Raw genomic sequence first — 18,916 nt, forward strand, 5'->3', positions numbered from 1 at the left:
TAGGGCGCGCGGTGCGGGTCCCAGCGGCGCGGGCTCCTTCCACGCGCTAGGGCGGCGGCGCCCTGTGGAGCCGGCAGATGGAGCGGCGACCGTTAAACGGCTGCCGGCGGGGCGGGAAGGGGGGCATGGCGCGCGGTCCTCCGTTCCTCGACGGCACGCGGGCGCCGTCTGAGCCGGGAACGGGCTGCGGGCAGAGGGGCCGAGGGCGCCGCGAGCCCTTACGCCTCGCCCAGGGCGTGCCCGTCGTCCGCGGAACACCTGCCGGGCGGCATTGCGGTGCGGGGAGCGGCTCCTCGGGACGGCTCCTTCTGTAACTGCCGCTGTCTGTGCAGAAGCCGTGGTGGTGTGGGAGAACGGAGCACGGCGTAGCGCTCCGGTAACTGCCCGCGCTGGGAGTCTTAGAGGTAAACGCACAGCGTGTGTACGAGGAGAAGCAGGGGCAGGCGTACTTGGTTGCCGACGCCAGCCATATCCCAGGGCGATCAATCGCTTACAGCCCGCCAGAAGATGGAACTCTCAAGAGATGCTTTATATCTCTCCGTGCAGTGAGGTGGGGACAGGGCGGCAGGAGGGCTCGGGTGTGCGATGGAGGGCGCTCAGCCCGTGGCAGGGCTGGCAGGCGCCCTGCGGCTGGCTTCAGGGCGTTTGCGTTTTAGCCGAGGCTTTCTGGGAGCTTTCATGTTAGATGCAGAAGTTGGCTAATCGGGTGCACGATAAATTCTCAGAGTTGGTGGTGGTGCTTGAAGCAGTGATCAAATCAGTGTGAATGATGGATGGTGGAGCGAACGTGGAGAGCTAATAAGGTGCTTCTTCAGCTTGGTCCTTGTGGCAGTCCCACGTTAATGCATGGCCACGCAGAAGTAAGCTGACAGCTCCAGGCAATGTAGAAGGTATAGTTACAGTACAGATAATTATTGCATTTCTAAGACTTCGATACATGGGTTCAGTTGAAAAAACTGAATGTGCGGGGATGGAGCATGATAATGGGTTAGGAAGGCACTAAACCAATGTGCCTTCAAGGTCCTCTGTTCTCCTTGGGGCTGGAACACAAAAACAAGTGAAGGCCACACCAGCAGATCCCACCAGCAGACCTGTGGTCTGCCCTAGTGCTGCTGGCTGTGCTGTGCTGCGCTGCTGCTCAGCCTCCTTGAGTCAGGAGGGTTTGTATATTCCCTTCATGTGGCTTCAGGCACCCATCAGCCTTCATGTCTCAGTTTTGTAGCTAACAGCAATGCTTGTTTTCGTTAGCCCTGCAGGTATGTTTTCAGACCTTTTATCAGCTGTTCCCATGTAATTTAGGGCTTGGAAAATCGACTTATCGTTTCCTACTTGTTACAACAAGAGTTCCACCTTGCCAGTCTTAATTATTTCCAGAAGATGGTCTCCTTTGCTCATCCAAATGCTGGATTTGGGAAAAGAAAATCTGTGTGTACCAGCAGCTCCCTCCCAGTTACTGACGAGGATCCACAGACTTATGTTAGAGCAGTCAGCAGTGCTGTAGTCCTCTTTGCTGGGTGAGATTAGAGGGAACATTGTGTTTTTGAAATGGCAATATTGTTCAAGCACATTACTGAACTCTGTGGTATGGTGTTGTGACTCCTCCTATCTTGCCTGACCAGGTGGGGAATGTTGGTAAAATACAGCTGGAATCTGTTACCAGCAAATGTGTTCTTAAAACCCCCTTTGAAGCTAGGAGGTGTAATCTGTGGTAACTGCACTGCTTGGTAGGGCTCATGCATACTGCTGGGGGAGGGGGAAGATATGGCTACGCAGTGTTGTGAGTTTTCATGTGTTACTATTTAGTTAGCCTTGCAATTTCTGTATAACTTTGTCCGTGTTATGTTGTGACTCTTCTGTATGGAATTTCCTTATTCTGCTGGGATGAGCTTTAGAGAACAATTCTTTTGATTTTATGCTCTCTTAATGAGTAAAATTAATTTTAAAAAGTTCGTGAGGATGTGTTTACTTGAATATGGAGGAAAAAAAGCAGAGATATGTGCCTGTATTGTTCTCAAAATATAACCAAGATAAATCAGTAAAGGTTTGTAGTATGGTTTGTTTGGTTTTTTTTTAATTTTTTTTTTAAATACGGTGAATAGAGATGCCCAGTAACTGGCTGGACATGCCACATAGTTTCTTCTGGTAAAAGAAGCTTGGCTGGACATACTTTTAATAGTTTTATAGCTCATCCATCTTGCCTTGCATCTGGGGAGCACTCCTGGCAGCGTGCTTCTGCCAGGCCAGTGACACAGAGTGCTCCTGTTCAGAGCTGAATTAGCTTTGTGTTGTCACTGCGCTACGGGATGATAGGAAAATGTGTGTCTTAGTACTTAAAAAAAAAAAAAAAAAAAAAAAAAAAAAAAAAAAAATTGACTGTGGGTGGTATCCAGCATCTTGACCACAATTTTCCTACTATTACAAGAGCAGTGCTGAAGCTCTGATGTAAATAAATTTTTACGTTAACAAGGGGATTTCACTACTTGACAAAGGCATGATGAAGTATTGCCAATAAATATGCTGTTAAACTACTGGAGCAAATTTGAATTTCAGTAAATTAAAGATTTATTTTCTTTCATATATCAGAATGACGTTGAGGTATGCCTTTTAATTCAGTTCTAATCGGTTTATGATAATTTTATGATTTAATTTGTTCCCTTTAATCATACCTATGTTTACTTTCAGAAAGCAGCTTCTGTTCTGCCTTAGCAAAGCAATAAAAAAACTTTGTATCTTTATTTCCATGTCTCATGAGCACACAGCTAGAGCTACAGCTTTTCCCCAGGGCTGAAGGCAGTGGGGTCAGTGCAGAATGGGGCAGTGCCTGGGTGCTTCAGGAACCTCGTCTGGTGTTGTTACGCTCCGCTCCGTGGCAGCTCAGCCTGGTGAATATACTGAAGTTAATAAGAGGAGCAAGACAGTAATATTTTCACTTGATTAGAGCGGCCTTTGAGAAATAGATGTGGGTGTTTACAGAAAGAACAAGAAATTTAACTTATCTGTTGTGTGCCTTTGCCTCAATACAACCGTTGAGTTCTTTTTATCAAATAATTTCAATCAGATTACAGATCTCCAGAGACATCAGCTGTGGTTCAGTGTTGAAAAATGTCTGGCATCAAGCTTAAAGTGCTGGTTTGAGCTCTCTCCCTCTCTTTCAACTTGTCATCTGAGCCAGTTCCCAGCCTGGCCACAGATTAGTTGCAGTACAAATGCAGATCCTCTTTGGTGTGAAAGGGCAGTGGTGATGGCTGGGCAGGTGGTCAGCTGCCACACCACAGCAGCAGATTGGAGGGTAAAGTGGAGAACACAAGTGTCCTGTTTGGTGAAGTGTGGGTTAGGCCTGAAACTGCATTTTCTACTTCCAATGAATTGGCTGTTGCTAATGATGTTACTTACTGCTTTATCATGTATAGAAACTCATGGATAAACTCAATACCTCTGTGCTTTCAGTAGCACTCTCTAGAATCAGAGTAGGTTGGCCTGGGTGCAGTGGGCCATCCGATCTTAAATGTACTCTATCTCTTACACTCAGGAGTTCAAGATAAATAGCTCATTTTTTCTCATTCCCATGATCCGATGAAGAAGAACTAATTAAAAAAATAGCAAAATGGAAGGAACTTTGGGAACTTGTGCCCATAGCACTTACTGAGTATTTAAAGAAAGGAATTAACCGCTTTGTGGGTGGATCCCAGTCAGGAGCCACTTGAATGTTCCTGTTCCAGGGTGTTGTTTGCCATCTGAACTTGGAATGTATATGGAACACTTCTCAGGGTGATTTTGTTGTTCATTTTAATGTGTCTGCCTTACCCAAGGCAACATCAAATAGCTGCGTGACACAGTGGTGCTTTGAATTGAATGTTGTTGTATTTAGTGGTTGGGTTGGATATTCAAACGTTGAGTCTGAAGTCATAGCTGAGTATGGAGCAGTTACATTCCCTGCTGGAGTGTGTTGCTGTGGGAATGAGATCAAGGAAACATTAGGGGGCTAAGGAATGTGGATGCTAGAGTGAAAATATGTGTGGGAGGGTAGTATACAAAAGAGAAATCAGCAACTATTTCTAAGCTTTGTCCAGCATGATGCTATCTCCTGAAAAGGGAGAGGTAGTTATTAGTTCAGAGACGTGTGAGAAAAAAGGTGTTTTGGACTAGAATGTGGGTTTGTTTCAATGTTATCTTATGTGAAGTTCTTCTTTTCTATTGTTACTGGATGCTTTTGTTAACTTTATAAGAGACTACAGTGTTCCTGTAAACCTGAAGATCACTTTTTATTTTGAGTAGTAGCATCTGTGTTGGGTGGAGGAAGAAAAGGACCCATTGTAAGGATCCAAAAACTTAGATCCCAGAGGGAGCCATTTATAGTCATCCCGTCATCTGACAGGTAAATTAACTCACTAGGAATGTTTCAGACTTGCAAACAAATGGTTTCTGCTCTAATCTAGTAACATCTAAATAGGCCTCCTTTCAGGAAGCCTATTTAGGCTTCTGTTTTTTGACTGTAGTGGAAGTTTTCTCAGTGTTACAGCATGGCTGCTGTTGTTTCCAGCTGCTGCTGTTGTAGCTTTGTGCATGCTGGAAAGTGGCAGATCCCAAATTATCCAAGCAGCTCTTAGTTAGCGCCTGCTCGGCTAAATGATTATTATTTTTTTTTCCCTTGAAATTTACAAGCCAGTGTGAGTTGTATCCACTCCATTAAGAGAGCAAGGAATGCAGAGTGTTCTTTTTCATGGCTGCTTGCAAGTTAAAACAGGTCTTTTCTTCCTTCTCACCTGGCTCTTCCTAGCTCTCCAGCAGCTGACCTGCTGCTTTGGCTTCATGCTCACATGGCTGCAGGCTGCTTGAGAAAGGTCTGCTCATTGCAGGGAGCGTTTGCTGCTGCTGTACTCTGCTCTGCAACTCAGTGAGTTGACGTCAAGGCATTCGAGGATGACAAGAGGCTGAGATGTTTTCTCCTAGAACTCCTGTAGAGTTCTGTGACTATGCCCAGCATTAGCACAATGGAAAGGAAACTGTGCAGCATGTGACAATGGGGAGCTCAGGAGGGGAAAAAACAACACTGTTTTGACTTGTAACAGGCAATTAAAAATTTGAGATTTCACTTGAATACTCTCCTAAATATGGTCTCACAATTAAAAGTGCAACTCTTTGTATGAGAGTAAGCTTTTACTACCTGGAGTTCAAGTAGGTGCATTCTAACTTAAAATCTGCATGGTGATGGATAAGTATAGAAATGTGCATTTTTTTCATAGTTAAGGAAACATTTTTTTTTTGCATTACAAGTGCAATCCCATAGGAATCTTTACCAAAGTAAGAGTTCCTGGATTTGTTTTTCATTTGCTTGGAGATTACCAAGTTCAGAAAGGGCACTCCCATTTTTGTGCATCTTTCAATGGTTGTGAAGGATCAAAAAGATGAGTGTGGATAAAGGATGCGTCCCTAACCTATGAATGAAATGTCTCCCTGGGGAGCTTGTGTATACGTCAACTATTCTGTCAGGATTACTATTTTTGGTTAAAGAAAATAGAACACATAAATATTTTTGGCTAGGCATGAGCTTTTTCCTGCGAGAAAGCATCAGTTTTGTTGTTGGGAGCATTAATTCATCAAAGATCTAAATTGAAGAAATAGCTTCCAAAGTGTACTTTCTTAGCTGTACTTTAACAATTGTTTCTGCACATTTATTTGAACGTTGTTATTTATCTCTGTTCTGGAAGTATAACCGTTTGGTTTAGAAAACGTAATTTGATTTTGTGTAAATTTATGTATCTAAATATGCATACATTTTAAATATATCTAAGTGAATCTCTCCAGCTTGCCAAATAATGTAAATAATTCCTGTGTGTGAGTTTGACTTTCTTTCAAATAGCGATGATCATACGTTTTGTTCTTTGCCCTGCATCTCTCCTATTATCATTCTGAAGCGATGTCTTAATTCCAAAGAACACTCCATTTCAAAATAACAAAATTAGAAACTTGTGTGTTTGTCTTCAGAATCAAGTCCCTTTTCATATTCATATTCCTAAAAAGAATTTCTCTGTTGGTTTTAAAAATCTTATTTTAATTTGCTTTGATTTCTTGGGCATTAATTCTCCTCTTGGGTATTTTACCTGCTTTCATTTCAGACCTTTAGATAGATCATCTTCCAAAGACTGAAGCTCTGTATGTGGCTGTATAGCAGATAATTTTTATGCTTTTATCTACTGGAAGGCTTCAGTATCTCTTTCAGCTGTTCCTATAAGGTTCTATAGTTAAATACTGATATTGGGCTCTCACCAGTTTGATCGTGTACTTTCCCTAGACCTCTCCAAGCATGGCAGCGTGCTGTTCTTCGTCAGGTGATGATCTGCTGCGGAATCTGGTTGAACTGTACATGGATGTTGTACTATGGTCCTGTGGGCTGTTAACTGCTTTGGCTCATATAGCATCAGAGGGCTTGTTCCGAAAGGGTGACATGCTTGCTTGCAAGTTATTAATGTGTAGATATTTTCAATGTGTAGGTAATGAGATAATTAGAAGTACAGTAGGGAAAAATACAATAAGTTGAGTTCTTGTCATTTGGAATGTTGTCAAGTATTTAAGTATCATTGCATTGCTCTTGACTTTTGTAGAACCTAGTCCCGTGTTTGCTGCCAAACTAGAGGGCAGAACAGTTGGATGCTATAGTGCAGGTAGAAGATAATCTGCTGAGCTGTCTGATTACGAGATCTTGTGACAACAGTGTTGAAAGCATTTTTTACTTGGGAGGTATATCTGTATTCCTGCAACTCCTTAAGTTGTTGTCTTTTTTGTTTGTTTTTGGTGTTTTTTTTCCTGTTTTGGGGGAAGAAGGAGGAGTAGAGAAAATATTTTCTTCCAAATGATATGTACAGTAATCAGAGGATTTTGTAATTAAAATAACTTTCGTTTTTTTGCTCTGCACTGAAGGAGAGCAATCATATCTCCCCTGCTTGCCTCCCCCTTGGTATAGTGAAGATAGTCTCAACACACAAGGTAATGCTTGTTCCCTTCCATAGAAAAGCAAGGTGAAAAATCCAGAAGGTGTGGAAAATCAGTGTTCTAAAAGCAGTCTTTCAGAGCTGATTGTTAATGGCAAGGGAGATGGAGAGAATCTGAAGCAGCGTATTTTGGAAAAGTAATAAGGATCTGACATCATTGTCTGAACTGCTGGAATCTGTCTTGATTCTAAGCATCTTTTTTTGACTGTTCTCATATTTCTGCTGCCCAAACACTTACAAACTTTCCAGTCTTCCTCCCAAAATACACTGCTGTAATGCCTCTTCATCTATAAATTTCAAATGAATAAAAGGAGAGGACGGAAGTGCAATGAACTGTGAAAGTTAAATGAAACTTTTACGCTATTAAATGACTTCATCTCAATACTTTTAGAAATATTCAGACAAATAAATTGTTGTGTTTTTTTTTTTTCTTTTTCCTGGTGGTGGTCTTTAAGATACCGCTTATAGAATGGTTTTCTTGTTATTGTTCTTTTCTTCTTTTTTCCATCCCTGCTTGTATTCACAGAAAAATTTTTCTGGGTTCAGTAGTTCCCATACATAAAACCTGCTAGCCAATGGGTTTGCAAGGTACTTTGTTATTGTTCTTGTTTGCTTTTTAAATTTGCTTGCTGGCACTTAAAACCAGAATCAGTTTTTATTGTAGAACTGAGAATGTTTGGAAATAGTGACATAGGGTGTAAATGCTGTAATTTCATCCTATGCAATGCCAACCAACCAGTATTTTGTACAAGTATTGATGAAAGATGGAGTATGAAAACGAACAAAAAAACACAAAACAAAAAAACACGAAACATTTGGTAACTTGAGCAATTTTGTGGCAAGATCCATGGCATGTCTATGGGAGCTGTGCCCCCTCTTCAGAGGAGTTAAAAATGTCACGCTAGTACAACGTCTGTGAGCTCCAGAAGATAATCAGGTATATCTTTAGATCTCAGCTTTGAGAGAAATAAAGTATGACTGCAATTGTGGCTCCAGTTTAGTTTATAACACCACAAACTGTTCTGTATGAATTAACGAAAGCATTAGGGCAAGAAAAAACTATTTGTTTTCAAGCTTCTGTTGTTTGTATATAGAGTTTGGATGTTAGTGATTAACATGCTTAGTGCTAAAGCTTGAAATTTCATTTGAGACAAAATACATTCTACTTCTCCTTGTTTAAAGCATTTCTATAAGACATGAGGTCACGTTAAAAAGAAGGCAAACAAAAAAAAACCACATTTCTGTATGTTTACTGTAGTAAGGAACTTCTTATTTGAGAAACTTGGTCATGATTCTGTTACTGATTTAACCTTGTAAGACTGCTATAATCATGTTGGCAGTGGTTATTTGTATTTTGATAGTTAAAAATGAAATGCAGGCCTGTAAAAATCTAGAGTAAGCAGAGGAGATCATAACCATTTTATGGGCTTATTTACTTGTATAGGGTGTAATCAGGAGCTGAAGCTAGGAAGTCTTCTAAAAGAAATATGAAAATAAGTTCTGCTTTATGTTTACAGTTACATAATGTGAAGACAAAAGGTAATGACTAATACTTCCAATGTTACTTCATCTAATTGACTTTTTTTTTTTTTAAGATGTTTTAATTGTCAGGTTGTGGTCACTGCTGTTGTGTGGCTTGTCCTCCTTGTGGGGACAGCTGGATTGGCATGTTGCAATCTCAAAACTCCCTTAAAATCTTCACCTTTGTGGGTAAAACCCAGCCTGCTGCGCTGATCCTGCCTTTGTCAGAGGATGGCATGCTGTGAGGACTGGTTATAGATTAACTTGCCCTTTAAGTTGGATATGCTTGATATTTTAAACTTGAGGGTGAGGGACATCACTATTACTCCCTCTGGTATCTGGAGTTCAGACCTGGTTCAGGTTTTGGACTGCTAATGAGAGCCTTCAACCTGTTGCAGCCCTGTGTGAATTCAGCTGTGCCATTCCCTTGCAGGTTAGTGACTGTTAACTGCTGGCCTTGTTCATCAGATGTGTGCCTACAGGCCTAGTGGGCCTTTCATAGCAGATACCCTGACTGTGTAACTTTTGCATTTCCTGAATTAAATCTGTCCTTTGACCAGCTGATGCTGCCTCTTCCTGCTCATGGTGCACAAATCTGTAGTAAGAAATGAAGTGCCCAGTGAATTATTTATTTTGTAAACTGCTTGTCAGAGCTTCTTGGAAGAACTTCAGATGGAAATACCCTTCAAAAATCCTACCCTAATTAACTGAGAAGTGTACTGTGTAGGTGCCAACACCAGTCTCAGGAAAGAAGAATAGTTGAATATCTAAAGAATTCCTCTCTTATATGTAAACAAGCAATCCAAGATTAGAAAAAACAATGTTGAGTTTTTAGAAGTCACATAAAAATACAATAAAAACCAACGAGATTTGGACAACTCTACAGTTACTGGCCTTTCCCACCTCCTGTCAGATCAAGATTCACATCTTGGTTGTACGCTAAGTTGCCTTTAGTCAGTCTGTGGAATCATGTGAATACATGCTCAATGCAGTAGAAAGAGCTCCAGTTAGTTTGCAAAGATACTTTACTAAGGATTGGAAGGGAGAGCTGAAACGTGTCAAAACTTTAGCAGAAATTGTAAAAATTCAGTCCTTAAGCTCCACCCTTCTGACAGTAACATGAGATGTCAGCAGATGTGAATCACATCCTTAAACTAACGGGGCTATACCAGTAAGTCATATCTTCACTGCATTCATCTGTGGCTTTGATTGATAAATGTTTTGAGTTAAACATTTAAATTACAACAAGAAAGGAATGGTTTTATGGCTCTTTATGAGAGACTGATTGCTCCCTGTTCGTTTCAGGGGAGTTGGACTGGATGGCCTTCAGATGTTCCTTCCAACTCTAAGGATTCAGAGATCTGTTACAGGCTAAGGACTTTTCTTAACTCTTTTGATAGTAGTCGAATACCTTACTGTGTCTTATATGGATGACCTAGGTGGGAAAAAGTTTGTGTCTTGTTCTGAGCTGTGCAGATTTACTGCTGCTCTTGAGCTGGTGGAGTATTAAGTTTGTTGTAGATTCTTTAAGTCTTTTTCTTTGCTTAGATATTGGCAACCAGCTTTTTTATGATTACACAAGCCTTTTTTTTAAAGTTTGGCAAGGTTTTTATTGCTTTCAGTTCTTTTCCCTTGCCTGTGTTCATCTCAGGATATTCTTTTTAATTTGATGATATTTTTGAAGGGTGAGCTTTGAAGTTCTGGCCCCAAAGAGAGGTTTTCTTCTTTACAGTAGCTGCAGTATGACAGTGACCTCAAATCTGTGTATTAAAAAAAGAAAAAAAAAGGCAAAAAATTGTGACTGTTTTTGTTTTAGGTGTGGCTAATAGCTATCTGGTTGTTGTTCTGAAGCAACCTGGAATTCTTGCATAATAGGAAGCTAGAGCTGTTTCTACAGATGTCTTTGAGTGGTGTTTGAAACTCAACCCTTGTTATTGGGAGAGAAAACATGGCCGCTGGGAGAGGTCAATGGGTTTGGGGCCACTGGCACATGGAGTTCTAGTTCGTAGAGTGAGCAGCTCTTTTTCAGCATCTTAAAACAAGACTCACATTCCTTTTGATCAGACTCTGAAGCATTGATTTACTGTAGTAAATTTGAGGGAACTGGGACAAGTCTCAGAGATATCTTAGCAAATGAATTACCTGCAGCTTGTCCCTGGTCTAACTTATACTATTAAGGACAGTAGCAGAAGCTATGGGGTAGGTAGTGTTCAGATCTACACACCTTCTGGACACTGAAGTTTCTACTGCTGTAGCTATGTTGGTAGTACTTCTGTCTGTCTGTTTATCCCCACACCAGCCCCTTTTTTTGATTAGTGCAAACAGGTTCTAAGTTCTCTAGTTCACTTGAATCAGGGTTATTACTTTCTGAATGAGAACCTTGCCCTGTATTGATAAAGGTAATAGCATTTGTGCTTTCACTGATGCTCTGCAGGTATGCTGCTTACCTTTTGTTTGAATGTAAATCAGTAAAAAAAAAGTTCTAGTTATAACTAGAAACGCGTTCCTTGTTTTATTAGATTTTTGTGAATCACATTCAACAAGTAAAAAACTAAAACTGTTTTGAGCAAGTGTACTAGTTAACAGTTAAGCACTCTGAATACTTCTATTTCTAAAAGATGACAGCATGCAAGTGGAATGTTCATGAGTTATTGCATGGGCACAGAGTATGAGTGTAAATCATATACAAAATGCTTCTTGGCTAGTTCCTTCATGGGTAACAGTGGAAAAGTGATTCTGTGACAGAATTCTGACTTGTGGTAACACAGGATGCAGAACTATTAAATATTTAAAGTAGTCAGAGAGATATCTAATAAAAATCTTATGTTTTTTAGGCGTTTTACTGAGATTCTCTGTTATTTGGAGAAAATTTCTAAATTTGGGGAGGATTCACAAAAATAATTTCAGATCTTGGGAATCTGTGCTTTAAGGGCTTTATGAGATCTTACAGCTTAGGTCATTCAATCAGTATTTCTGATCTTTCCTTTGAAACTCCTTTTCCTCTGAATTTTCTTGGGTGTTTTTACATGACTTTCCAGGTGGGGAGAGCATTTTTACTTTAGTTTACAAATGTGAATCATGTTATTTCAAAGCTCTCGTTATATCAGATCGATGTAGTACATAAATGTAGATACCACATCGGAATTTTTAGAAGAAAAGAGCTGGGAAGATAAGAAATGCTTGCTAAACTGGATGGTGCTGTTTCTCATGATGAGAATGGACTTGGTTAGAGGAGCTCTGATAAATAAAGCCTGTAGGCAACCTACCCAGCTGTACTCTAAGATGAAAACAGGATGTTGGTTGTATTGCTGGAGGACTACTGTATAAATCAAAGGATATGCTGTTATTGCTGTGTAAGGAAGCTGCTCTCCCTTGGAGTGGTTCTGTATATAAAAGAATTGTAATTGCCATGCTTATCAAGGCCTGGCAGTTCTCCTTTTCCAATTGTGACCTGGTGAATCCACCTCTGGTGCAGGACTTAAAACGTTGCCAGTTATTTTAATCCCCTATTCAATAGGACAAACAAAGTGGTTATTTTTATCTCTTTATGGCTCCTTAGATTATAGAAATAGAAAATTTCTTTTCCATATTCAGGTCAAGGGTGGTTTAGTAAGGGGGATGTGGATTGTGTCCCTGGTGCCTGTTAAGTCCTGCCAGTTCCAGCTGTGTTACTCTGCTCTGTCATCTGGAATTGGCTGAGTATAGAGATGATGTTTTTTTTTTTCAGTTACTTGTGCCTAACTTGTGGAGGGACAACCTTTTCTTGGGTTAAAAATTAATTTATTTGAAAATGTTTGTTGGTCAGTTATTAGATGTCTTGGTGTCTTTAGCGGGGGGGTTTATCAACCACTTGGAACACGTTTTAGGAGGAGCAGCTGAGGGAACTAGGATTAGTCAGTATGTGGAAGAGAAGGCTTAACGGAGACTTTGTTGCTCTCCACAACTGCCTAAAAGGAGGTGTTAGTGAGGTGAGGGCTGGCTTCTTTTTCCCAGGTAACTGTGGTAACAAGAGGTAGTGGCCTTAAGTTGTGCCAGGGGAGGCTCATGTTGAATATTTGGAAAAATTTCTAATCAAAAAGTGTGGTGAAGTATTGGAACGAGCTGCCAAGGGAGGCAGTGAGGTACCGTCCCTGGAGGTTTTCAAGAGTGCCATATACATATGGCACTTGGGGAGGTGTTTTAGTGGACATGGTGGTGATAGGCTGACAGTTGGACTAGATGATCTCGCTGGTCTTTTCCAACCTTAATATTTCAATGATCAAATGAGGATGAGCAGTGATTTAGGATAGACCAGTGATTTTTTGAAAATATATACAGTTTTTAGCTCATCCACAGGCTAGAAACCTGCTATCAGGAGACGTGCCATGAAATACCACTGATGTGATCTTATAACTGGTGGATTTCAAAAGCGTTAAGAATTATTTGAACTGTTCTAGTACTCTGAATGCCTCTTTACTGTACTATTAGAATTATTTTTTTTAAACTGGCTATTGAATGAGGTTGTGTTCTGGAGTTCTTGTCTCAGGTGTGCACTTGCACAGATAGAAGTGGCTGTTCAGGTTGTTTTGTAACTTCAGGTGTGTACATGCGTGTTACAAGTACTACAACTCTTCATCCACAAAGCAAATAGCTATTGCTTTTGATTAGTAATTTAAACCTTGCTAAATATGTAAATTCCTTAATAGGCTACTAATTTTGTAGAGCTACTTATGTTCTAGTAAGCAGTTTTTTCAACAGATTGTTTTGGAACATGTGACTTTTTGCTTTTTTTCCCTTTCTTCTGTAGTACATTATCTGCACTGATTTACTCCTTTCCTCCAGGAAACACATTTCAATTACAGATCCGGTCTTCTGTTTGTTTAGTTCCTGCTGTTTATTGCTTAAATATGGTCCTCTCTGACCTTACAATTAACAGAAAAATAACTGATATCCTGGGAATTAAATCAAGCAGGAATTTAGTACTGGAAGCTGATAAATTCTGATGAATTCTTTCACTAATCAAGCTTCCGTTTTCACTTGTGAAGAGCCTTAGTAATAGTAATAAAAATAAATAAAGATTTTAAAAAAACAATGTAAGGAGCATGTTTTTCATCACATTTCTGGTGCTTTGTCAAAGGCTTTTAATTAAAATGGTCAGGTTTCACTTGTTTCTAGTTTCGCTTGGTAAATGTTAGCTTTGTCCTCAGAAAAAGTTAAGATTTATTTTATGGAAGTTATGCTAACCCTGGCCTGTGCCATTTTCATCTGACCTGTTTTGGCTAATTGCATTTAATGTGGAATATTTGCACTGTATGTTTGCAGTTCGTAGTCCTGATTGATAAACCCCAGCTTCTGTTTCCAAGTGGTCTACTGGTGTAAGGACACTTGCTGCAGTTTGTGCAATACTGAGATAGTAGGAAGTGCAAGGGATTGCTCAAGTGGCTTTTCAGCTTTTGCTTCATAAGCAGAGGAGAGTAGCAGTAAGTATGATACATCCTACGTAGCACTTTTGGGAAATTTGAAACTTGTTTGCTGAATAAAACACAAGCTTCTGATTCCTCACTTGCACTTAGCTGCAGTGAAAATCTTCTGGTATTTAGGTGAAATCTTTAAGTACAAAAAGTGAAAGTCTGTGCTCCAAGGAGCTTGGACATCAGTCAAATAACTAAAATTCATAAAACATGCCCACCCCCCCTTAATAAGTAGGCATTGCTGCTTGTCTGAAAAGGCTGAAAGTAGAATGAATGATTTTATTATCCTTACTGTGCCGTGAGGTTATGTCAGCAGCTTCCGAACCGGCTTGTGGCCCATGAGCTTTTATAAAACGACTAGAGAACATGCCTATTCCACTGGTTTGTATTGGTTGCAAAGCTAGCATTTGCACTGCTGATTGAAAGACCTTTTTAGGAATCTACAAATTAAAAAATGCTGCAAGCACTGATCTAGATTAGTAGACTTACTCAGGATTCAAGAATTTAGCTGTAATGTCTTTTTCTGTTTTCAGCAAATGCAAATTGTTTTCTCCTTTATTTGGAACAAATTAATCAGTGGTTAGCTGAGCTGTGGATAGCAGAAGGCATGGGTTATAGAGCCTGTTTTTATGAGTGTAGCGTTACAGAGTCAGGAGTTAGGTTAGAGGGAGCTGTGTGGGGTCACCTCATGTCAGCTGTGGCTCAAAGAAGAATGTTAAGATGATCAGGACCTTATTCAATCACATTCTGAAAGTCTTTAAGGACAGGAATTTTCTCTGGGTATCGTTTGCTAAATAGTAAAGGAAACTTGCAGAAGTTATTTCATGGTCCCACAGCATTGATACATTTAGTAATCTGTGCATGAACATTGTGTCTGATTATGAGTCAGTTGGTTTTGCATGCACTCATGTTCTTATGCTGCAGTGTGCACATGGTGTCACAGGTGGTTTGTTGTAAAAGATGCATACTGTGAATTGTTGGGGGGTGCAGGGTAGGAAGTCTTTGTTGATAGTTTTAAGTTTTTGTATTTATTTTAGTTCCCGATTTCACAAGTCACTCTTCTAATTTAAAGCTGTAGTGGACATTCTCTTCAATTTAACTGATTTGTTTTGTTTTAAATTTGGAAAATTTGGATCCCAAGTGTTTGTTGGTTTTTTTGTTTGTTTTTGAGCGTGGCAGCCATTATTGCACTAGTCCAACAATGTTCCACAAAGAACATTTTCATCTCTTTTAGAGTGTAGCATTAAATTAGTCCTTCTCCCCGCCCACCTCCCCCCCACTAATTAATTCTTTTCAAACTGTATATCCTGTTCTGACATTAAATAACAGTTTATGGCTTCGTCAGTGCAAACCCCTGTCCCAAAACATATAGTAGCAGAAGGATAATGGATGCAGGATAGGTATTTGAAATGCAGGTTATGTATGGTGAATCTCAAAAGTTTTATTTTAAAATACTGTAGAAGAGGCACAGGCACTGAGGTTATGTACACCAAATCCAGTGAAATAAAGGTGATAACTCTGAGATCTGTTTTGTTTGTCTCTTCATGTTGTAGTATGTTACAATTTTTTTTTTTTTTTGTAAAACAAAGCAAAAGAATTGGTAATATCTGATTCAAACATAGTACTGTCATATTTGAAAAGAGATTTCCAAAACAGGAAGGTGATTTATATCCCCTGAACATCCAAAAAGGAGACTTTCAGAATTTAGCTATAAAATGTTCAGATTTTTCAGAGAGATCTACATGGTAAAACATGATGGGGCCCCGAGGTCTGTTGCTGGATGTATTGACAACTGAGTCTTGTATATACTCTTTCCAAAGTATTGGAAGGGTCTGTTCTGCCTTGGACAATTGCCAGCTTGTTTCAGTTTCTATTGTTCTGAGTGTTACATCTTTTTTATATACTTTAACTTTAGGCTAGTGTCATAAACAAGTTCCACAGCACATCTTAAGACCTGACTGCCCTGCTGCTAGTTCAGATTAATCCTAAATTATTCTCATAAGAGGACCAGATGTAATGATAGCAAGTCTTAATATGGGTGAATAAAAGGAATTGTGTTGCATTGTGCTGAAAGAACCTATCTATTAATTAACCTATCCACGAATCCATCTTGCTTGCTTGTGACATATATGTAAGTTTTGCAGATGAAAGGATCATTGTTATGCTCCTATGATAGCCACCTGGAATACTCATTAGCCACATGTGACCTCAGAAAGGTAATGATACATTTTTAAAGACTGCTGAATTGCACTTAAATGTATAGTCTAAAAAATGTTTGGCACAGACTGCAGTGTTTCTGTGACAGATGTATCCTTGTTCAACCCTGTTGTTCCACATCTCCAAACAGGCAGAAAATAGTATTATGAGCTTAAATGTGATGTTGAGCTTGAGAAAACATGTGACTACACACACAGAAGTAGAGGACTGGCATGAAGTGTGTTATGTTAATGAATTACTTTCTTTTATTTTTGTTTTTTAGAAAATAAATTCAGCCAGGCCATTGGTGTGCACTGAATAGCTCAGAGGCATGGTCTAGCAGTTCACAGCATGATTAGGAGTTAGAACCAGTAAGGTTTAGTAGCCAATTGTGATCCTTAGATACAGAAGATGGTGAGAATGTGATAAACCTTAGAGGAGGGGAATGAAGACAGAGCAATTGAGAATCGTAGTCTGCTTCTGTGTCTATGAACCATAGCCTTAATTTAACAGGTGACTTCAGGAGTCTCCTAGCAGTTTCTCACAGCTTGTTTTAGCCTCTCTACATATCTTAAGTGACAAAAAAGCTGCAGTTTATTTTTCTGATCCCAATCTGTATGTCTGAATCAGTACTAGATTAACTTCGTCTAACAAACATAATTTGTGGCTGTCCCATCACTTTCAACACAAAACCACTTGTGTATTCTCATAGTTGCAGTTACATGACTACATCTGTTTTTTCATGCATGTTGACTCCCTAGGTTTTTACGTACGCAGGCTATATTTTAAAACTGGTGACAGTAGAAATCCAGGAATGGAAATAGGTTCTTGATCTGTTACATAATCTTGATAGCTGTTATTCATCTCTCTTTTGAGTAGATGATAGAATAAATTTATTCACCCTAGAAAAAATGTGAAACGGTAACACAAACTTTAGTCATTTGTCAGCAAGAAGACAGATAAAATTGTCAACGTGTTATGGGGCTTCTGCAGCATAGTTCTTGGACTCTTCCTGAGGGTGATCTGTTAATAATAGTCATATCTTTGAACTGTTTTTAATTTTGCAGAATTCGTGGTCCTGCACCGTTCAGTGAAATAGTAGCTTTGAATGTTTTTAGCTTAACTGTCAGCCATACCACACATAGTAATACAAATATTTTTGTCTTTTTTTAATCTTGCAGTAATCTGTGGTTCTCCTAAAGGAAGATATTTTTGGTCTGAAAACAAATGACACACACAGCTGTGTAGCCAAGTGACCCAGAGAAAATGAGTTCCCGTGATCTGTGTGTCTGTACTAGTGGTGGGGGACCAGAACTTGTTCGTTGTCCAGTGGTTCAGTTGTGCATGGCCTCAAAGGAATATGTGGCTGTGCTCTTCTCACTGCTGACTTTCCATGGGAATGCAAGCGTCTCAGTGCTGGATGGGAACAGTTGTGTGTGGGTTTTGTTTTGCTTTGTAAAATATGTTTTCATATATCTAAATTCCTGTGGGTTGTATACAAATTTGGGCTACGTACTGATTGCGCTTTTGAGTAAAAGTGTGAAGTTCTGTGTGATAAAGCAGCTCTTTGTTAAGAGTTGGACATAAACGCTTTGTGTTACAGTGACAAAAACTATGCAACTATTTGAATTTTATTCTTTTTGTTCTTGAATAAATTCTTTTGTTCTAGACTGTTGAAAACATACAGAACTTCTTAGGCATCTGCATAAATAAATTCATATGAGGTACTCCAACTTTGGATAACTGAGATATAAAAACAGATTTTTTTTCTAGTGTGGATGAGACAGGAGTGGCTGAATTCTGTCTTTAGTAATTGATTTTTGTGAGATAAAATTGAAATACTTGATTTCTTTTTTTTTTTTTTTCTTTTGTGTAGACAGGCATTTCATCACAAACCCAACTGGCCTAAAGTTGGTCAAAATGTAGAATGCTTTAGTGTATGTGTCACCACAATGGGTAAATAATGTGCTTGAATAAAATTTATATAACTTTGAAAATCAATGCTATTACATAACACAATGGGTAAGGCAGGAGATTATTTTTATTTGGGTCCCACTGAAGTCACTGGTATGGTGACACATTTCTGTGCCAATAAATTAATGCTATGCTATCTAACAGCGATAGAATCTCCATATACAAATGGTTTAAGAAATGTGAGGAGCAAGCTTGTAGCAGAAAGAATGGCATATTGCTACTGGCAGTTGAAATACTTACCAATTCTCTCCTCAGTTTCTGTCCAAGGGAATAACTATTTTTTTTTTCTCTCCAGAATTCTTGCCCTCTGGGATAAGAAAAATGACAACAGATGAATTGCATTCTAGTTCCTGAAATAATGTAACTGAGCTGAAGTACAACTTTTTATTATTATTACTAGAAGCACTGACAATGAATACTAATTGTTGCTGATAATGCTCTAAAACTGAGAACTTAAAATGGTGTAGGTCTTCAGGTGACTCATATGGTAGTGCATGGTCTTACGCTATCTGTTAGCTTTGAATCTACAGGAATATCAGGTTTATAATTTGAAGAAGCCTTTTGTTTAAAAATGGAAAGAAACTACTGCAATCCTGGCTGACCTCCAAATCTCCCTTGAATATCAGTTTATTCACTACATGAACAGAAATAGCTTTCCTTGTAACCAACTGGTTTTGGCTTTTAACTGAAATGGCAGGAGTTTGAAATTGGGGAAGGAAAAACAACACAGCAGAAAAAATAGACTTGTAAGTCCAGCTTTGTAATACTGCTCTCCTACGTCTTATA

The 18,916-nt window shown here is 39.4% G+C and overlaps 1 protein-coding gene across 3 annotated transcripts in view; it reads left to right on the forward strand.

Annotated features, from left to right (window-relative positions):
• The window catches only part of COBLL1 (cordon-bleu WH2 repeat protein like 1), a 77,845-nt gene that overhangs the window by 392 nt on the left and 58,537 nt on the right, over positions 1–18,916 (forward strand). The window contains exon 1 of one of the 3 annotated variants that reach the window (XM_085227535.1): positions 118–404. The exons of the other annotated variants lie outside the window; for them this stretch is intronic. The gene's annotated coding sequence lies outside the window, so the exon portion shown is untranslated. Of the gene's footprint in view, positions 1–117; positions 405–18,916 lie in introns of those variants that run through there. 3 annotated transcript variants of the gene reach the window in all.

The sequence above is a fragment of the Meleagris gallopavo genome, chromosome 7, assembly GCF_905368555.1.
Source record: "Meleagris gallopavo chromosome 7, MGAL_WU_HG_1.1, whole genome shotgun sequence".
NCBI classification, from domain to species: domain Eukaryota; kingdom Metazoa; phylum Chordata; class Aves; order Galliformes; family Phasianidae; genus Meleagris; species Meleagris gallopavo.